This window comes from Cupressus sempervirens, chromosome 11 (assembly GCF_028749045.1).
Source record: "Cupressus sempervirens isolate cs-2001-9-10 chromosome 11, ASM2874904v1, whole genome shotgun sequence".
NCBI classification, from domain to species: domain Eukaryota; kingdom Viridiplantae; phylum Streptophyta; class Pinopsida; order Cupressales; family Cupressaceae; genus Cupressus; species Cupressus sempervirens.
In genome coordinates, this window is record NC_143128.1 from 67202058 (window position 1) to 67221298 (window position 19241).

The 19241-nt window shown below is 33.4% G+C and overlaps 2 long non-coding RNA genes across 2 annotated transcripts; both read right to left on the reverse strand.

The window, feature by feature from the left end:
• Positions 1-8255: 8255 nt before the first annotated feature.
• LOC149528272 (uncharacterized) lies at positions 8256-9089 on the reverse strand. The gene is made up of 2 exons (XR_016359091.1): positions 8656-9089; positions 8256-8570 (listed from the first exon to the last, which is right to left on the reverse strand). It is a non-coding gene; the product is annotated as an uncharacterized LOC149528272 (long non-coding RNA).
• Positions 9090-13733: 4644 nt separating this feature from the next.
• On the reverse strand, positions 13734-14833 carry LOC149528273 (uncharacterized). The gene is made up of 2 exons (XR_016359092.1): positions 14663-14833; positions 13734-14585 (listed from the first exon to the last, which is right to left on the reverse strand). It is a non-coding gene; the product is annotated as an uncharacterized LOC149528273 (long non-coding RNA).
• Positions 14834-19241: the final 4408 nt, after the last annotated feature.

Consider the following 19241-nt stretch of genomic DNA (forward strand, 5'->3'; position numbering starts at 1 on the left):
ATGGACATCGCCTCAAGCTTTACAATAAACTAGTTAGCCATGAGGAATTCCTATAGTAGTTTTAGCATAGTGAGGATATCCTTTTTCCTATAGCCAATGAGTCTAGGTCTCCTACCCTAACTCCTACTACTTCTTTATTCTGTACAAGGCATTCATTTTTAAAATTACAATAGAAAAGGTAAATTTCTAACGGGGCGGGGGGGGGGGGTGTGAATTAGTAGTTTAAATTTTGACCAATACAACTTTCACCACACATCCATCTCATACATTCACTAACTAAATTGAAATACCATGTAAAGCATGTACATCTAAAACATGTAAACAAGTACAAATTTGCACATGTAGGACACCAGTTATGATTACCTAGAAACCCTCTAATGAGAAAGTAAAAATGGGGTGGGGATGACACCCAAAAATCTTTACTACTACAGTAATAAAGTGTATCTAATAAAGGTTACAATTTTTTGATCATGAGACATAATCTACCCTATGAAAGGTTTTCCTTTTTAAAGGCTTACAAATACTATTAGGTCTCACCTTGTTAAAAGATTTCAACACCTTGTTAGAAGTGCGCCTTGCTAAAGGACTTCAACTCACAATTAAGCACCTTGTTAGAGGATTTCAATATAGCTTGTTTGGACTACTATATTAAGAGATTTAACTAATTCACCTACTAGAATGATTCAACAATGATCCAATGGTTAGCTCTTGATTTCTTGGTAATAGATCACCTCTAAACTAATGCATTCTTGATCCTTCTTGATTAGATGTCTCTTTGTTGTATGCTTTTCTCTTCCTCTATTCTCCTTTAATTGATTCTGCAATGCAATCTCAGATCATAACTCCTTAGTCACCATGAATGCTCTTTTTGCACATGAAAACTTCTCTCTTTGCTCCTTCATACACCTTCTTTGCACTCTAGAGAATTTAAGGTTTTCCCTCCTTAAGAAAACTTAGGTGACTTAGGGTTAGGTATGAATCAACAATTGTGATTCATCCATTTTGCTGTGTAAACCTTCCCTATTTATGATTGGCTACATGTGATTACATTGGGAATACAACTTAAGATTTATCCTTATCTCCAAAATATTGTAATTCATTTTTAAGTCAGCTCAAAAAATGGTTTACATAGTTGTTTGTGCCATTATAAACAACTATGACAAAATTGTGTCACTTTACATCTAAAGTCTTTTATGGTCGGCATATACTATCTTCTATACTATGACTCAATATTTATATCACTCAGCATGTTCTACTTGCTTGGGTTCTAAATCACTTGGCATACACTATTTACTTGACACTTGAGTTACTTGACACATGAGTGGCTCAAAACTCACTATGGACTCAACATGCTCTATTATATACATGTTGTGTTTGGCATGTACTACTTGTTCAACATGAACTAAGTAAATGACTTAAGTATGAATACACTCACTTGTCAAAACTAATTTGAGATCAACAATCTCCCCCTTTGACATGAGTATCAAAAACACTTGGTCAGGCATTGAAATCTTAATCTTACAAGCATAACATATCTCTTATTTGACATGTATATAAAAATTTAAAATTTCAAAATTTTGTAGTAGCTTAGATACCTCAAAATTTGATAACTTCCCCTGAGTTGATAGGTCTAGTCTATATCTAAAAATTTATCATAAGTGATACTCTTTAAGTTCATGTTTTTTTGTGCTTGCTCCCCCTTAGCTTATTCTATCTTTTTCTCTATCCCTTATCTTACTCTCCCAAAATCTATATCTCCCCCTTTTATAATCTTGCTATATCTCCCCCTTTTTGACACTAATGTAAATGGGCTATACACTTATAGCATGTTTGTCTAGAAAGGATTTATGAACCTCTAGCATTTTCTATTAACCTCTAGTATTATCTTGAGAGTTACATCCTAATTTTCACATGTTACATCCAAAGACTTGATTTGGATGGCTAGTTCAGTAGAAAGGTGGACTAAGTTATCTAATGTTGAAACATTGGGGTCTTTGTTCATAAGTGTTTTAGCATAGCCTAATTCCTTGTGCAAAATTTCTATTTGTGGGTGAGTGTTGTTTGGATGCTAATAAGTTTTTCCATTATATTGGCTTCATCTATTGACAATGCAACTTATTAACTCTAGGTTTGTACCAAAGTTCTAAAGTGCTTCTCACTTTGAGCTGGTGTCATAGGTAGTTTTGCACCTAATGCATTAATTTAACTTTCTAGACTCAAAATGTGACCTCTAGTCTCTTGTGTGAAGAGTGTTCGATTGCATAGTTTAGTGTACAATGAGAAAATATTATCAAGTACCTTCTTCATATCTTCAACCTTAGTTGCCAATGCAACTTGTGTGAGTGCTATGTCACTTGATATTTTCTCATTTACTATGCTTTAGAATTTCTTTGTTGACCTTTCTAACAATTTAGCATTAATGTCAAGGTCTATATCACTAACCTTTTCCACTATGTTTGTCAGTTGTTCAATGAGTGGCTTGGTCTCATCTAGAGTAGGCACACTAAATGCATCTTAAAAGATGTCTTTGATGTCTAGAAATACTTGCTTTTGCTTGTGTTCCCTTCTGAGTAGTTCCTGATGCTTCTTTCTTGCTAGGGCTTGTTGCAATATACCCATATACTCTATGGTCATTTTTTCATAATCATATGTTGGTAACACAATCTCTTCATAAAGATTTACATCTCCATATTGTATTGCTTATTCTACTTTTGATGTACTTGGACTTGACACTAAGATCTTCAATGGCATTGCATCTATGCTCAGCTTCTGAAGAGTATGACTTGAATGAGTGCTAGATATTGGTAAGGTTACCGAGCTTGAATAGCTACTTGCTCCTTCAGCTTGGGTGTCAACTTAGTCTCTTTAGGCTTTTCCTTGTGTTTCACAATGTTTTGACTTCCACCTTGTACTTGTGTTGGAGGCGTAGATAAGATTATTTGACATGTTAAACTTTGTGCATCACTAGTGGCTTCAATTTCCACCATACTCTTCTCAACTATATCAACCTTTTTAATTGTATCAAACTTGTCTGATGTAGCTTTAAAACTTTTTCTAAGGCTTGTATATGAGTGAATTGAGGGATGATGGTAGGTGGTTCTTGTGTATTCACCTCTTCCCTTGTTTCAATCACTTATTTCTATAGTTCATCTACACTCACCAATATAGGATTATCACATAGTTTTGCCTGTAGTATAAATTGATCAAGTATCTTCTTGAGATATTCCTCTATAAGGGGATTGACATTCTAAGTAGATAGATCAAAAAAATCCTTTACTATGATTGTTTCAGTATTTTCACTTGTTAAATGTTGAGGGCTGGTATTAGGCAATTATGTATTTGCTACACTCTATTCTTCTTACTGCTCTATCTTAGGTGTTTCCTTGTAATCTACTTGCATTTATGTCCCTCCCTCAACAATACCTTCATCATTATCATCTTCTTAATCATTCTTGACCTCTATGGGTTCCTATTCTCCTTCCTTTACTATTGCAAGTACATAAGTTATCTTCCACATCTATGTGGACTTCTTCACTACATCTTGAATGTTGTTTTGCAAAATGTTGAAGGCTCTATATTTTGGAACAAATCTAATTGCATACTTCTTCATAGCCTTATAATTTTGTGCCTTACTAAGTTCAAGCATGAATTGGGCAAGTGAAGTCTCCCTTATTTTTTTTTCCAAGTTCAAACAATAATGCCACTTCTACTCAACACTTTACAACTTCCACCACTTGATTCTTTTCTCCTTTACCAAGGTTATCAAAATCAACATGAGAGAATCCTAACAAGTCTACATTATTCTTAACATTTTCACATAAATTATCTAGGGATAACAAAGGATTGTGACTCACCACTTTGAATTGGGTATTTTCATTTGATTCTATTTTCTCCTCATTAGATTTGGCTCATGCAATGTATTTCTTTCTTGGCTTTTTTTGTGCACCTCCTTCATGCTCAGCTAGTTTGGCTTTCTCCTTTTCCTTTTGTATAGTCACAAATGCATTGATCCTTGTAGAAGGTTATATAGGCTTGGCTTGGCTTGGTTTGATAGTCTTCTTAAACTTTTTCATAGGTTGTACCTTGGCCTTTCTCTTCTTTTGATCAGTGAGAGTAGGTGCTTTCTCAACTTCTCCCTCGAAACCTTCAACAACTTCTATCTCCTCCTCTTCCTAATCTTCTCCTATTCCTTGTTAAAGCTAGTGGTGCTTGGGTTTGAGAATCTTCATCCTCTTCATCCTCTTCTTCCTTTTCCTCTTCTTGCTCGGCACCTTCACCAAATTTTTCTTTCAACTTCTTCACCAACTTATCTTTCTTCTTTATAATAAAGGTTGTCTTCAATTCCATGGTAATATTTGATTTAGCCATTTCATAATAACCAAATGCAATAGCATCTTAACCAATTTCTTCTACAAGTAAAGTTATGATAGCTGCAAAGGCTTCATCTACATTTATTTCATATCCTAAGGGTCTCAACCATCTTACCCTTGGTGCAGTAGCTTGAACAGAAGTATACTAGACATCCACTAGGAAACACATGCCATCATAATGCTTCTCCACTAGTGATACTAGAATTCTCAATCTTTTCTTCATTGATTTCTTAAAGTCCTCAGAATAGCTAGTCATAACTAACTCAAAGTTCTCACCCAATTGTCGAATGAACTCACTAATCTGTACTGCCACTAACCTATTTGTTTTCCATGCAACTTTGCCAAATGTAGGAAAAGTGTTTTAAACATAAAAGAAATTGCATATTAGAATGAATTTTTTTTTACATTGAGCACTCTTAATCTTTCTAATTGCTCCTAGGTTATGAACTAATTGCTATAATTTCAGCTCTACTACATCATATGTGTGATCTTTCTTAACAATTTTACAACCCATATCCACTGCAATATAGAGCACATTATTTAAATTACTAGATTGGCAAAACTTGTGTGAAATAACCTTGACAGAAAAATCTATCAATGGATCTATAATGGTATCTATTGTTATTCCTCTCTTGTTCCACATAGCCTATATGTTCTTCTCAGTAACCTCTTTTGACTCACTCCTTAGAGTCTTAGGTTGATCTAGGGTTGGATACCCTATTACCCTATTGATTATTCTTTTGGCTATTTTGATAGACCTATTATACAGCCATAGTGAACTATCATCTATTCTACTTAATGCTATCCTAAACCATTCTATTTTGAACACATTCATGAAATCTAGGGCTCATGTTAACCCTTTCTTTTTTATAATTTTAAATTATTCCCTCAATACACCATTCTCACAGAGTCTATCATATGATTTCCTAATCTCCATATCACCAATACTTCCAATTTTGTAGTTGTATCATTTCTTAACATCTTGTACCATTAAAATGTTTGGTGGTATCATGGATAATGCACTAGATGGGTCTTATTTGTAAGCAATGTTTAGATTGGCTTTAAATATTGGTTTCTTAACCTCATTACTAACTAGTTGAAAATTCAAAACCTCCTTACCCTCTACATTCTTTGAACTAGATGTCATTATGTGAAACTAGGGTTTATAAAAATATAAATAGCATAACTTAACACTTGGTAAATACCTTGCAAGATCTGATGAAATGGTGTTGAATCATTGCATAAATCTTTGACAATCGCTTTGGATGGATTTCTAGATTACCTCTTTCTCTTCTTTCTCTTTCTTGATTTTGAAATTATGTAGAATGAGTTGAAATTGATCAAATGCCCTTTAAAGCCCTACAATTAATGTTGAGTGCTTACACAATTGTAAGTAAGGCATCAACCAATTTTAGGTTCACTCAACATCCATTGACATTTCATTCACTTGGCAACCATTATGAGCTTAGCATCAAATAGCCAGTCTATTAGCTTGGCATCCTCTAGCTTGTCACTCGACATGTATAGGAAACTTTTCATACTCGGTAATAACATGAAAAATTTAATGATTTTTCTTGGATTCCTAATAACATCTTGCATCTTTGTTGATGCTTATGTAATATTTTTAGTACTAAATCCTTTGGAACTGATGTATGATATAACCTTTAATTATCAATCCCACATACCTCTTGATTGCTTAGTTTGATGAGGTGTGATCACCTAACCCATTGGATGAAGTGATCCCTTCTCCATTTGATGTGCTGCAATCATCCTTTTTCTTCCATGTCTTGTTCATTTTACTTCTAACATTTTCAACATTTGCATTGCCTTTGCCTTTATCAAACTCACAACTTGGTTCCTTCGACTTTGTTGGACAATATTGACTAATGTGACCAGTCATCAAACAACTAAAACATGTGGTTTGACTCAACCACCTCTTGTAGTCACCTCTGAAGTGTGTCCTAATAAAATTCTCAAAAACATGTCCATATTATTGACAATAATGATAGCTATATCTTGTATTATAATCCCAGTTATAAGAGTTGACATTGTTCCTTACCTTTGTTTGCCTGTTTGATGACCACATGGGTTTGGATTTGCACTCAAAAGCTCTATGTCCATATTTTTGATAGTTATAACAATATACTTTACATCTTTGTGTGTACATGGTCTTGGTTTTGTATTCATGTGTCTGATGACCTTGTTTATTGCACTTATGATAGTGAACCATGCTCTTTTTCTTGACATTCTAATTTTTAGTTTTGCTCCTACACACATTAGCAGTATGCCATTTCTTACCATAATTATGACAAGTGGATTTGGAATTCTTACCTTTGTTGCTCCTTTCTTCAACACTTTTGGATGACTCTCCTTCAATACTTGTGCATCCCGGTCTAGATGTATCATTATTGGATCTAGGAGATTCGAATAATTGCTTAAAGTATTTTATGGCTTCATTAGGCTTCACATTTTAGGTCACTTTGCAATTTTTCATTCTACAACTTCAATGTTGTTATCTCAATATCCTTGGCATTTAGCTCATAGTTGGCATTCATCATTTGATTCAATATATCCAATTCCATGTTGGAAATCTTGGTTAGCTCTAATGATTTCTCTTCTAGTCTATTGCTCAAAATTCTTTTGTATTCTTCAATCATGGCTTTGTCTTTCATAGCTTTCTTCTTCTATTCAGTTACCTCACATAGTAGTATGGCTTGTGATTCTTGCTTTAACTTGAGATTTATGACTTCCTTAGCTTGGCTCTATTCTTTTCCACCAGCTTTGCAACTACTACATCAAATTCTTTAGAGTCTCCATTAGCAAATAGCTTAGTAGTGTCTATCCCTAATTCTTAATGATCTTTCCCAACATGTAGACTTCCATTTCAAGATCTTTCCTCAAAGCTACAAAGCTTCTCTTTCAAAAAACAAGGCTTTGATACCAATTATTGGAATTACAATAGGAAAGGTAAACTTTTGAGAGGGTGGGGGATGAATCAGTAGTTTAAACTTTGACAAATAAAACTTTCACCACACATCCAACTCATACATTCACTAAGGGCCCGTTTGGCAAGCTGAATAGGAATACAAGAATAGGAATACGAATTCCGGGTTTGCTATTCCAAGAATACAAAATTGGAATACGTATTCCTATTCTCCGTTTGGTTCACCTAGAATTTGATAGGGAATACGTATAACCTTTGTTTGGTTGTGCAAAAGTGGAATTGGAATAAAATAGTTTTTTATTGATATTTAATAATTTAATTTATACATTTGATTGATTTGGATTACTTTTGTTTTTAAAGATTGTTTTTAAATAAGATAATTTTTTATTGTTATTTAATAATTTAATTTATACATTCTTTTTAAGATTATTTTTAAATAAGATAAATTTTTATCGTTATGTAATATTTTAATTTATACATTTGATTGATTTGGATCACTTTTTTTCAATTTTTCAATTATGAATTGATAATCAAAATAGTAATGAAACTAGTATTGCTTTTTTTTTTTTTAATATTATTTTTATAATTATGAATTTTCTTTAAAAATTACAATCAATCAACTTAAATAATAATAAAACTAGTATTACTTTTATTTTAAAGATTATTTTTTCAATTTTTAAATTATGATTATTTTTTAAAGAAAATTAGAGACAATCAATTGAAATAGTAATGAAACTAATATTGCTTTTTTTTTAAGATAATTTTTTAATTATGATTTTTTAAAATAAAAAATTACAATCAATTGAAATAGTAAGGAAACTAGTATTACTTTTGTTTTTTTAAAGATTGTTTTTTCAACTAGTGTAATTTATTCATTGTTTTAACAAAATTCGTCACCACAATATGATCAGACACAATTTCCAAACAAAAAAATAGCTAAATTGTTATTAAATATGTCCACCATTTCTATTAAAAACCATAAAACATGCCTCACAATGTTCAATTTTTTTACTAAGAAAAACAGGTTTTGAAGGGTCCTTGAAACCCTTTTACAAGACTTTTTAACGCATATGGTCCCAACAAACTAGTAATATGGAAACAATTATTACTCCCAAGATGCCTCGAAGAAACATGTTCTCACTCTCTTTGACCTTGCACAACTTGCAATCATTACATTCAAGAGCTACAGATTTAGCTATGGTGGATGTGGGTGAGACATCATCGACCCATTGGAAGAAACTACATCCACCATCCCCCTGCATTATGAAATCTAAATTAGTAATCTCCACAACAACTAGTTGATACAAAAAACATAAACATACTGCAAAAATTAGTGATAACCTTTTTTCCATTTGGACAACAGAGGAATTTACGCTCCGGATTATTTGTTGTGTGCGAGGTCTTTAGCACAACATGCCTAGCGCCACACTCACACATTGGCAAGTTCAAATCCATCAATCCTATATAAAATATGAACAAATACAAATAAAATGAAAGATTCAATTAGCAAGATATATTATTTAAGAAACATATGGGCATTTTGACTGATCATTTAAAGAGACCTTAGTGTACAAAGTCTTTTCATTTATTTTTCAGTGTCAAAAGTATTCTTTGATATCTTTTGTATTGAGGAAAAATGTATGCTGCAATATCATTTTGCAATTGATCAATGTATGATCATTTTTGTATATAAGACATTCTATTTTTGTATCTATGACATTCTTGGAGCATTCATATATTCTATAAAATTGCATAACAAGAATGATTGAACTGTGTATAAGGCTGATTGTTTAACTGTTAAGAGTTACTAGTTTGAATCCTCACAGAAAATAAGAACATTTGATTACGAATTTGATTATTTAGACAAAATTATCCCTGTCACTAGGCAAACTTATACCATCAACTAATGAAATCGGATTAAACTCACAATAACCGTCATTGCTAGAGTATTATTGAGTGACCAAAAATACAATATCAGATTATAACACATTACACATTTCTAAACTTGACTGTATCAATTTCATATCATATATATTTCAGATGTGTGAACTTCTATGATCCATAATAAAATTTGACCAAAATTTAAAAAATTATAATAAAAATATTACATAATCAGATTGAAAATTTATAATAAATTATTATTTTTAATCAAAGAAATCTGTGATATTGTATACCACTCCTCATACAATTGAAACAAACAAATTATATCCTATGTAGGCATCGACAATATAAACATAAGAGAGCAGTAAATAACATGATGCCAATAACAAAGATGAATAGTGCAGTTCCATTCTTTATGCAACCAAAGTCGAAGATGTTATATACACATGAAAATCCAGAGTTGTTTGTAAACAACAGTGGCTCCCAAAGAAACTGAAATACTGAAGTAGTGAAAAATACATTGATCTATTGATTGACTATTATTATGATTGCTCTACCTTAGCCATTAAAATTGCCATGAGTCAGGGGCAAACTTTATTTACTATTTGCAGCGTGTCACAAGAAGTCTACTGGTTCCTGTGGGTGTTCTTCTGCCTCATTCATACCCTGTTACTCAAATTGAGATTGTCTAAAATGGTTGAAGAACCAAAGGCCTGGTTCTATTGTTTGTGTACCATTTAAATGTGAATATTTTCTATTTTAGAAGCTTAAATAGGAGATAGCTTTAGGATTAGAGGCCACTCTTCACCTATTTTTGTGGTTACTGTGTTCACCAAGGTACTTAGATGAAGGATTGATGAAGTTTAATATAGGGTTTCAGATTCAATGCCTCAAGGGTCTGAATGTAGAGCTGTAGAAAGAGTAATGCTATTGAGTGGGTGATCTCCTCAGAAGGAGATTGTGTGTCATCCATTAACAGGGGCTTTAACAGATAATTTCATATAGCTAAGAAAAACCATAGAACATAATTAAACTAGCGTGGTATAAAATCATGATCCCAAATCATGACACCGACTGCAATCTTCTATGACTAGCATAATCCAAGAATGATTTACATAATCCACTCACACAATGCTAAAACACTGGAATGATCTAACATACATGAGTACAAAATATGCATCTCATAATCAATGATCAAATTTTTTTTTCAAAACACCTCAATGGTCATACATACGTTGCCACAAAAGCATCCGAAATACACCATCACAACACATTGATGGACAGAAACACCGCTAGCAAGTTGGGTTGAAGGATCATATAATATGGATTGCATATGCTAAAGAAGCACTGAAAAGAGCATTTATCACATGAATTAGAAAGCACACAAGATGATTACATGAGGGGCCAGTATTCCACATCAAAGCCAAAACTATGTTGTGAGCACAGAGGAAACCCCAAGTTGCTCTAAGATTATGGTTGGAATATTAAAATTTTCGATATTAAACTTTGTATAATTGATGCTATACACAACCATATAGCAAAATCATTGTCTTTGTAAATGGTTATAGTAAATGTTTGATAGAAATAGCTTATAAGGAAACTCATCTAATGCCCAACACATATGTGTGTGTGTACCGACGTGCCAATATCATCACAAAGATAATATAGAATACTATTTTCCTCATCCCTGAGAATATTACAATCCTCCAAATTTATATCTAATATAATCTTCCCTCGCTGCGTCATCCATCTCTAAGAACCAAATATATCTTGTTGGTTCTTGCATAAAATTATCAGATGCGATAGTCATAGTTTGTTGACTGATTCCAGGGATGGCTTTCAAGGCAACAAACAAATCTGCAGCTTCTTTTTTAGTATCCTCTTTATCAAATCTGATGGTGTACACCTATTTGATTCCCTCTCGTATCTCAAATATGCTTTCAGATATAACATCCAAAGAAGGGGCCATTCTTGCCTTCCTCCTCTTTGGCCTCTTTGTTGTTGGTGTTGAAGGAATGCTTCTAGTGGATGCAATTGATTGATTTGACTGAAGGAAATCTTCATCCAAATCAGTAGCATCATTCATAGGCATACTCAAATCATCATCATCATCTAGATCAACAACATCATAAAGGTTACCATCTTCAACATCTTGTGGTGTTCCAGCTACACTTCCTTCTGCCATGTCATTTCCCACTATGACAGCTAGATCATTATAATAGTTGAATGGCTGCCTCCTATACACTTTTGCAGTTCTGAATTCTTTCTTTTTTCTATACACATTGCCAAAATTAAATAATTAGATTTTTTTATGACATTAGTATTGAAAAAAACTTTGAAGAGGACATTAGCTTTAGAAGTTCATCCCAAATGCTATCCTCAGCATCCACACATTGAGTTACCTCATTCCAACCAAAGCCACTAGTATTTCATAAATCTTTCATTATTCTATACCCTGTCTTCCATGTTTTGAACTTATTTCTAAAATTTTCCTTTCCAAGGTTCAATTTCAACTTAGTATTGAATCTCCTCTCGATAGCACTCCATGCTTCTCTATGAAAACCTCCTTCACCTTTCTTTCCTAGGTTGACTTGCTCAAGGAGCAAATCCAACAATTTTCTCTCCATTTTCTTAGTCCATACAACTTTTGGATTTCTAGACGAAGTTGGAGTAGAAAATGGTGTAGCAAAAGGTGTGGCAACAGGGATGGCAATGGGAGGAATATTAACCTCCTCATGTATGCTCGTCATCAGATTTGAGTATGACATATTGCTACAATAGGCAACTGTTATATTGCTGTAAAAATCCATAAAATAAAAGTGCACATTATATCCAAAAACAGTAAAAAATAGGAGACTTTAGCATAAGTTCAAATTTATCCAATGAGGTATCTATGACTACTAGCCTTCTTGATGATGCTAGTACAGATGTTGACGAAGTTTATGTTACTCATATACCTTTAGAAGAAGAGCATGTTAACGGTAATTATGTTGGAGTCTACAGATCATCCAATGATGATAATCGATTATCTCGTTATGGTGATTTAATGAATATGGGTACTAGTTGGATATCCAATGCTGCCTTTGAAGATGAGTTTCCATGGTAGTTTCAGTCTCTTTGGCTAGGAGTGATATGCTTGGAGGATCAATCACACAAGGTACAAAATATCTCTTTGTGGAATTCTGTAAACTAGAAATTTTCTATATAAATACTGTCTTTATCAACAAAAATATAATGATGCCTTGCAAAGTAATGCTTAGAATGCAAAGCTTATTATAAAAACCATTATACATATTTGCCTACTTTTGTTGTAGTCAATAACCAGACTAGAAAACTCAATTTTTTTACTAATTTATTAGTGTTCCGTTACATTGAGAGCGTATGTGCATTGTGCTTGCATGCATGGGCTTGTGAATATGAGTGTGTTCAGTATATACCATACTATATGTACCTAGAAATCATTTGATTTTGCTAGGCCATTGTGTATTGAACCTAAGTGGAATCATGTTTGAAACAATGTAAGAGTATAAGTTCAAGGATTAATATTAATACCATGATCAATCAGTAAAAACATATATGGAAAATTAAAAGGAAAACATCAGGTCCAAGGGAGAGTTCGGAAAGGAACTATAGAATGCACCATTTTTTCCTAAATTCAACCCATTCTCTTCCATAACACAACCCATATTTACATATCTGTACATCCATAACAGAAAGTTGCTAATGTATATCTATTTTATTCTTCTGGAAGAGTACACTTCTAACATGCAATAACAGTTTTTTGTTGTGAACATATTCACTTGGGAAATATTGCACACATTACAAACTAAAACATAGACACAAGCATATAACCAACCAGCATTTCCATTAGCATGGACCTAATAGATTACAAAGGCTACAAATTGTGCATAACACTGTCACTACTTGATTCCAACTATGACTGTGCATTACAAATAAAACAATTGTGCCAAAACATACACCCAGGCTTAACTGGGCATAGCCAGGGCCTGGCTTAGGTGAAGAAAACATGATGAGAAAAAATCTTAATACCATCACTAATAAAGGAAAAGATGTTTTTATAGTCTATGATACAGCTGATCTAATTTTAAATCTACAAATGACAAGTATAGTAATATAAGTTTTATTACTATAAGATTTAATTACATTACATTAAATCTTAACTTGAGATATAAGTATGTCAAATGAAACACTAAATCTTAACTTGAGATATAATTCATTACATTTCATACTTTAAACATGAATCTATTTGCCCAAAAAATTGAAGAGAACAATTCCATAAATTGAATGTATAAGTTCTGTATATTAATATTAATCATAGATGTGGAGCTAACAACACTGGTAGCTATATAAATACATATATCTTCCAATGTCCTGATATCTTAAATGCTTATCAGTCATTTTTTATCATTTGTTATAAAGTGATTGTGTCCAGCCCAAGGTATCTATGTAAATATGAAAGAAAATCTCTTTGTTCTTATCAAAGATTAACAAAAAGTATTGATTTGTACTGGAATAAATAGGTATCAAAAATCTGTAGTACCTAGCTATTCAAAATTGAAATAGAATGTATCAATGCAAGTGAAACGATCAACTAATGTTGAGATCTATAGTCCTCCCACATCTTTTCTGCTAGTTCATCTCAAAAATTTCCCAAATCATCTCTATCTCGTTGAGTCATCCCAAAAGTCTCAAGAATTGGGATATTTATCCCTCCACAATCAACGTCCTCTTCAATTTCCATTTCTTGTGGAACACCATCCTCTAATGTAATGAAATTGTGTAGTATGAAACATGCTAACGCGATCTTTGTTTGAGTCATGATAGTATAAGATGTTGCATGCCTCAAGATAGGAAAATGTTGCTTCAAAATACCAAATGTGTGCTCAATCACATTCCTAAGAGAGGAGTGTCAGTGGTTAAATAGCTCGTGGGCATTGTTGATCAGGTTTGCTCTAGAAAACTCTTTTAGGTGGTATCGTGTACACCGATAAGGGGCGAGAAATCCAGGAACATTTGGATAGCCAGCATCAACTAAATAGAATTTTCCTATACAAAAGAACAATAAGTATTATGATTGAAATAACATAAACACTATGGTTTAAAATAATGACTTTATAATCATTAGAAATATGATCAAATATACTAGGGGGGACTATTAGTGAATCTGCTCTTGATAGAGCTGAAGCAAGAACACGACTATCTGCAGCTGAACCTTCCCAATCAGCAAGAACATATTAAAACTTGTAGTCAAAGGAACAAACACCCATTACATTTTGTGACAGGTTGCCTTTTCTATCAGGATATTTTGCTTGGTTGTCCACATCAATGGTAACTAGTATATGGGTCCCATCAATTGCTCCAACACAATCCTAGATCATTCAAAATATTATAGTCAAATATTAACAAAATACTCAAGGAAGAAAGTACATGAATCCAAGAGATTTACCTTGAAGTACGGATCAAAACGGTCCTTCCCAAGAAATTTTGGAGGGGTAGTTATAGAAGGACGCAAAAAGTACTTTCCATGGAGCAATATGATTGCCTTCAAGACCTTGTGGAAATGGCGACTCATAGTCTCTCCTGAGTGACCAAAGTTATGGCCAATCTTACGATTCCTTAGATTCCAATTTCATGTTTATCGTATCTTTGATGGTCCCTCTCTCCCTCAAAATATTGGTGAGTTTGAAGAAAGCTCCTCTAGTCATGCATATTTGGTCATGGCAATTTGTGTCATTAGAATATATAATACATTTAAAGAAAGGACAAGCAGCTCTTCTTTGCTTGTGTTGTTGTCTTCTAGCATCTTTGTAAGATGCTACTATGAGTACTGCTTTGGCTACAAGAAAAATTGCAAGTACACGCAAGAGCGTGATCTTCCTAACAATGCTTCCATAAACTCTGTTATCAACAGTAGTATCCATCGAATGTCCTATAAACACATATATAGATTTAATTTAGTTTTCCACATTAATAAAGATGAGGAGAATGAATGAGAGGAAAAGGAAAAATTTGAAGAAAAATGAATTTGACAGCACTGTTGAAGTGTAATAGAGGATTGTTTTTCTGTCTATCTTTATACCATTTGAACCTGTCCTGTATCTACCTAAAAAAATTATCTAGTTCATATATTTTCCCCATTACAACTACTCACTGGTTTATGAATTTTTCTCTAGTTTCACAACATGAATTTAGATTGCTGCAGATAAGAGAAAAACATGTATCCAAAATGAGATTCTCATGTAACCATGCAGGTTGTTCTAAAAGTGAAAAATCTGTAATATTGGTCTCATAGATTCTGGTCCCGTCCAAAATAGAAAGTACCTCATGGGAGTGAAAACTCTACTCCCTTGTTTGCAAACAACTTGGTGGTTTTTTAATTCTTTTGTAGAACTTGTAAAACTGACCGTGATGGGTAACCATGTTTACTCATTAAGAGAGGACCCAGCTTAAAACCCACCTTCAACCCACAGTGAAAAGTAAAGCAGCCCCTAAAACCCACCTTCGATGCACGCAAAAAAAGCACTGGTAAGGCAAGTGGATCCATTGTGCAGCCAATTTTTTTTAAAAAAATTGTTAACGCAAGGTTAAATCTTACCGTGAATGTATTTGTGAAAGCTTCCTCTACACTAGCTATGGAAATGGTTGCAAACAAGAAAACCCTACCTCCCTCTGGCTACGGAAATGGCTACAAAAATGATTGCAAATGAAAAACCTTTGTTTTGGCAATGCAACATTTGAGCGCCCAGCTTCACTGACACGAGACACGGACCCAAAATTTCATCTTTTTCAGCACATAAAAACGTGGGATTGGAATACGTATTCCAATTACACCTCTTGGAGTGGAATTGCAATACCTTCTTTTTTGGTAGAAAATGGCATACGTATTCTAGTTTTATGCCTATTCTGTATTCCTACATGGCACACCCAAACGGAGAATTCGAGATTTTTGGAATAGAAAAATGCCTATTCCACTCCAATTCCACTCACCAAATGGGCCCTAAGTAAATTGAAATATCATGTAAAGCATGTACATCTAAAACATGTAAAGAAGTAAATATTCACACATATATGACACCCAATACGATTACCTAGAAACCCTCCAATGAGAAGATAAAATTGGGGTGGGGATGACACCTAGAAATCTTCACTATTATAGTAATAAAGTGTATCCACTTAGGGTTACAATATTTTGATCATGAGACATGATCTACCATGTGAATGGTCTACCCTATTAAAAGCTTACAAAGACTATTAGGTCTCACCCTATTAAAATATTTCAACACCCTATTAGAAGTGTGTCATGTTAAAGGACTTCAAGTCATAATTAAGTAAGCACCTTGTTAGAGGACTTTAATATAGCCTACTAGGACTACTTTATTAATAGATTTAATTGATTCGCCTGCTAGAATGATTCAATAATGATCTTGCAGTTAGCACTTGATTTCTTGATAATAGATCACCCCTAAACTGATGTATTCTTGATCCTTCTTGATTAGATGTCTCTTTTCTATATGCTCTTCTTTTCCTCTATTCTCCTTTAACTAATTCTACACTGCAATCTGAGATCATAACACCTTAGCCAACATGAATGCTCTATTTATGCATGCAAACTTTTCTCTTTTCTCTGTTATACACCTTCTTTGCACTCTAGAGAGTTTAGGTTTTGTCCTCCTTAAGAAGACTTAAGTGACTTAGGGTAAGGTATGAATCAATGGCTATGATTCATCCATTTTTTTCATAAAAATTTCCTTTTTTTGATTGGCTACATGTAATTTCATTGGGAATCCAACTTAAGATTCATCCTTATCTCAAAAATATCGTAATTCATCTTTAAGTTGAATAAAAAATGGATTACATAGTTTTTTGTGCCATTACAAACAACTATGAAAAAATTGTGTCACTCAGCATCTAAAATCTCTGATACTCGGCATAAACTATCTTTTATACTATGACTTTGCATCTGTGTCACTTGGCATGTTCTACTTACTTAGCTCCTAACTCACTTGGCATACACTGTTTGCTCGACACTTGAGTGACTCGGCACATGAGTGGCTTGGCACTCACTATGGACTTGGCATGCTTTATTATATACATGTTTTCCTTGGCATGTACTACTTGTTTGACATGAACTAAGTAAATGACATAAGTGTGCAAACACTGACTTGTCCAAACCAATCTAAGATCAACATTCATAATAAACACTTTCTTCTTGAAAGTACTTTTTTTACCATCCACTCTGCTTCACCTTCTCTCTTTCCCATCTTAGCATTTCATCCCATTACTTGTCAATTCTAATGATCTTTTCCAAAACATCATTCCTACAATAGTTGTCAGGTACATACCACATAACTTTACATTAATTCTATTTTATTCATGCTTTGTTAGGAATTGGTATTGTTTATAATTATTCACTCTTACATATCATATCCTGGTGGGACCCATGCCTTTTTATAGTTGGGGGGAGGGAAATATTTAAATATTTGTTTTTAGATCAATTTTAAATCACATGTAAAAATTAAAAGTTAATTGGGATGATTGGAAGTAATTGAAATGAATAATGTCACATGTTGACAACTTTTCCTTTTGTGGTTGCATCATTATGAAATTAAGGACATTAAAAGTAGTTACTTAACTTTTAATGATAATTTGCAACATGATTAGGTGACAGACTTGTACATGAGCAAAAATTATGAAACTTGATGCAAGAAGGATATTATGAGATATTGTGCATTAAATTCTTCGAGTACATGACATTTTTTTCTGAGAGATCCAGTGTCATAATATTGCAAAATTTGATTCACCAAGCTCTAAAACATCATGATTTTTCCAAAAATCTATTGAAGCCAACTATGGGTGGAGATCTCTAGAGGTATGATCAAGTTAATCACTGGGTTCTTTTGGATGATGTAATCAGTTACAAGATGTTTAGAAGAAGGCGATGGTTGGATTATTGTCTCAGTCTAAAATAATTTTATGAAGAGGTTACTCTTCAATTCATGAGCACCTTAAAGGATGGCATTGCAATAGTTAAGGGCCTAAGAATTGAGTTCACAGAAGATGCAATAGTTGAGGTCACTGGGTTACCCTAGGAAGGAGAAAATTGGGAAAATGATTTTGACCTATGGATAGCTAGGGCACAATTCACTGTACATCAGGACCCTCCATGGGAATTTAACAAGAAGTAGGGTACTTCTTGATTATCCTTGCCAATGGATTTTATCTAGCCAATAGTGTTTATCATCCAGTACTTCACTTGCAAAGGATGTTACACATACCTGCATGCCCTACATTTCTACTAGTAGTAAATGACAATGCAAAGGATCATGATATGACAGCTAAAGTTCAGCACTAAAGAAGGCTCAAGGAAAATTATAGTTACTTCGAGCATGTTTAGGATGAGCTACAAGAAAGGACACCTAGTGACTGGAGAATTTGAGCTGGAATCAAGAACTTCATGGTTGATAGGGACCAACAACAACTCAGTTGGGGGGAATGAAGAGCCTCCAAGGCCATTATTTTGAGATCATTTTTTATCTTGTTTTTAGATAGTTATCTTTCAGAAATAGTTATGACTCTATGTTTTTAAGAAAATGAACTTATGTTTTTATGAATATGTTATTTATATGTTAAGACATGAAGTTGAAGTATAGATAGTTTAGATATGCTATGTTTGCTTGAATCTATGGACTTCTACATTACAATGAAGGAATGTTACATGCTGATAAATGTTTCCTCATCCATGCTATGTTTCAGGTAGATTCCTTCCTGTAGCCATAGGATTTGCAAAGAGTGATAGTTTGAACATTACACCTTTTTTCTAACATTGATGATGAAATGAATATATGTATATGGAAGTTGTATGCATTCAATGTTTTATAGGTACTTACCACATGTATTCAAAGTCAGCAACATAGTGCTAAGTCAAAGTGAACCCAAATTTTTGAACCACCACAAATGAACAAGTTGTTGTATGTTTTCTATTATGGTAGCACACAAGTATAGCTCCCTCAACCTGTTATATTCTT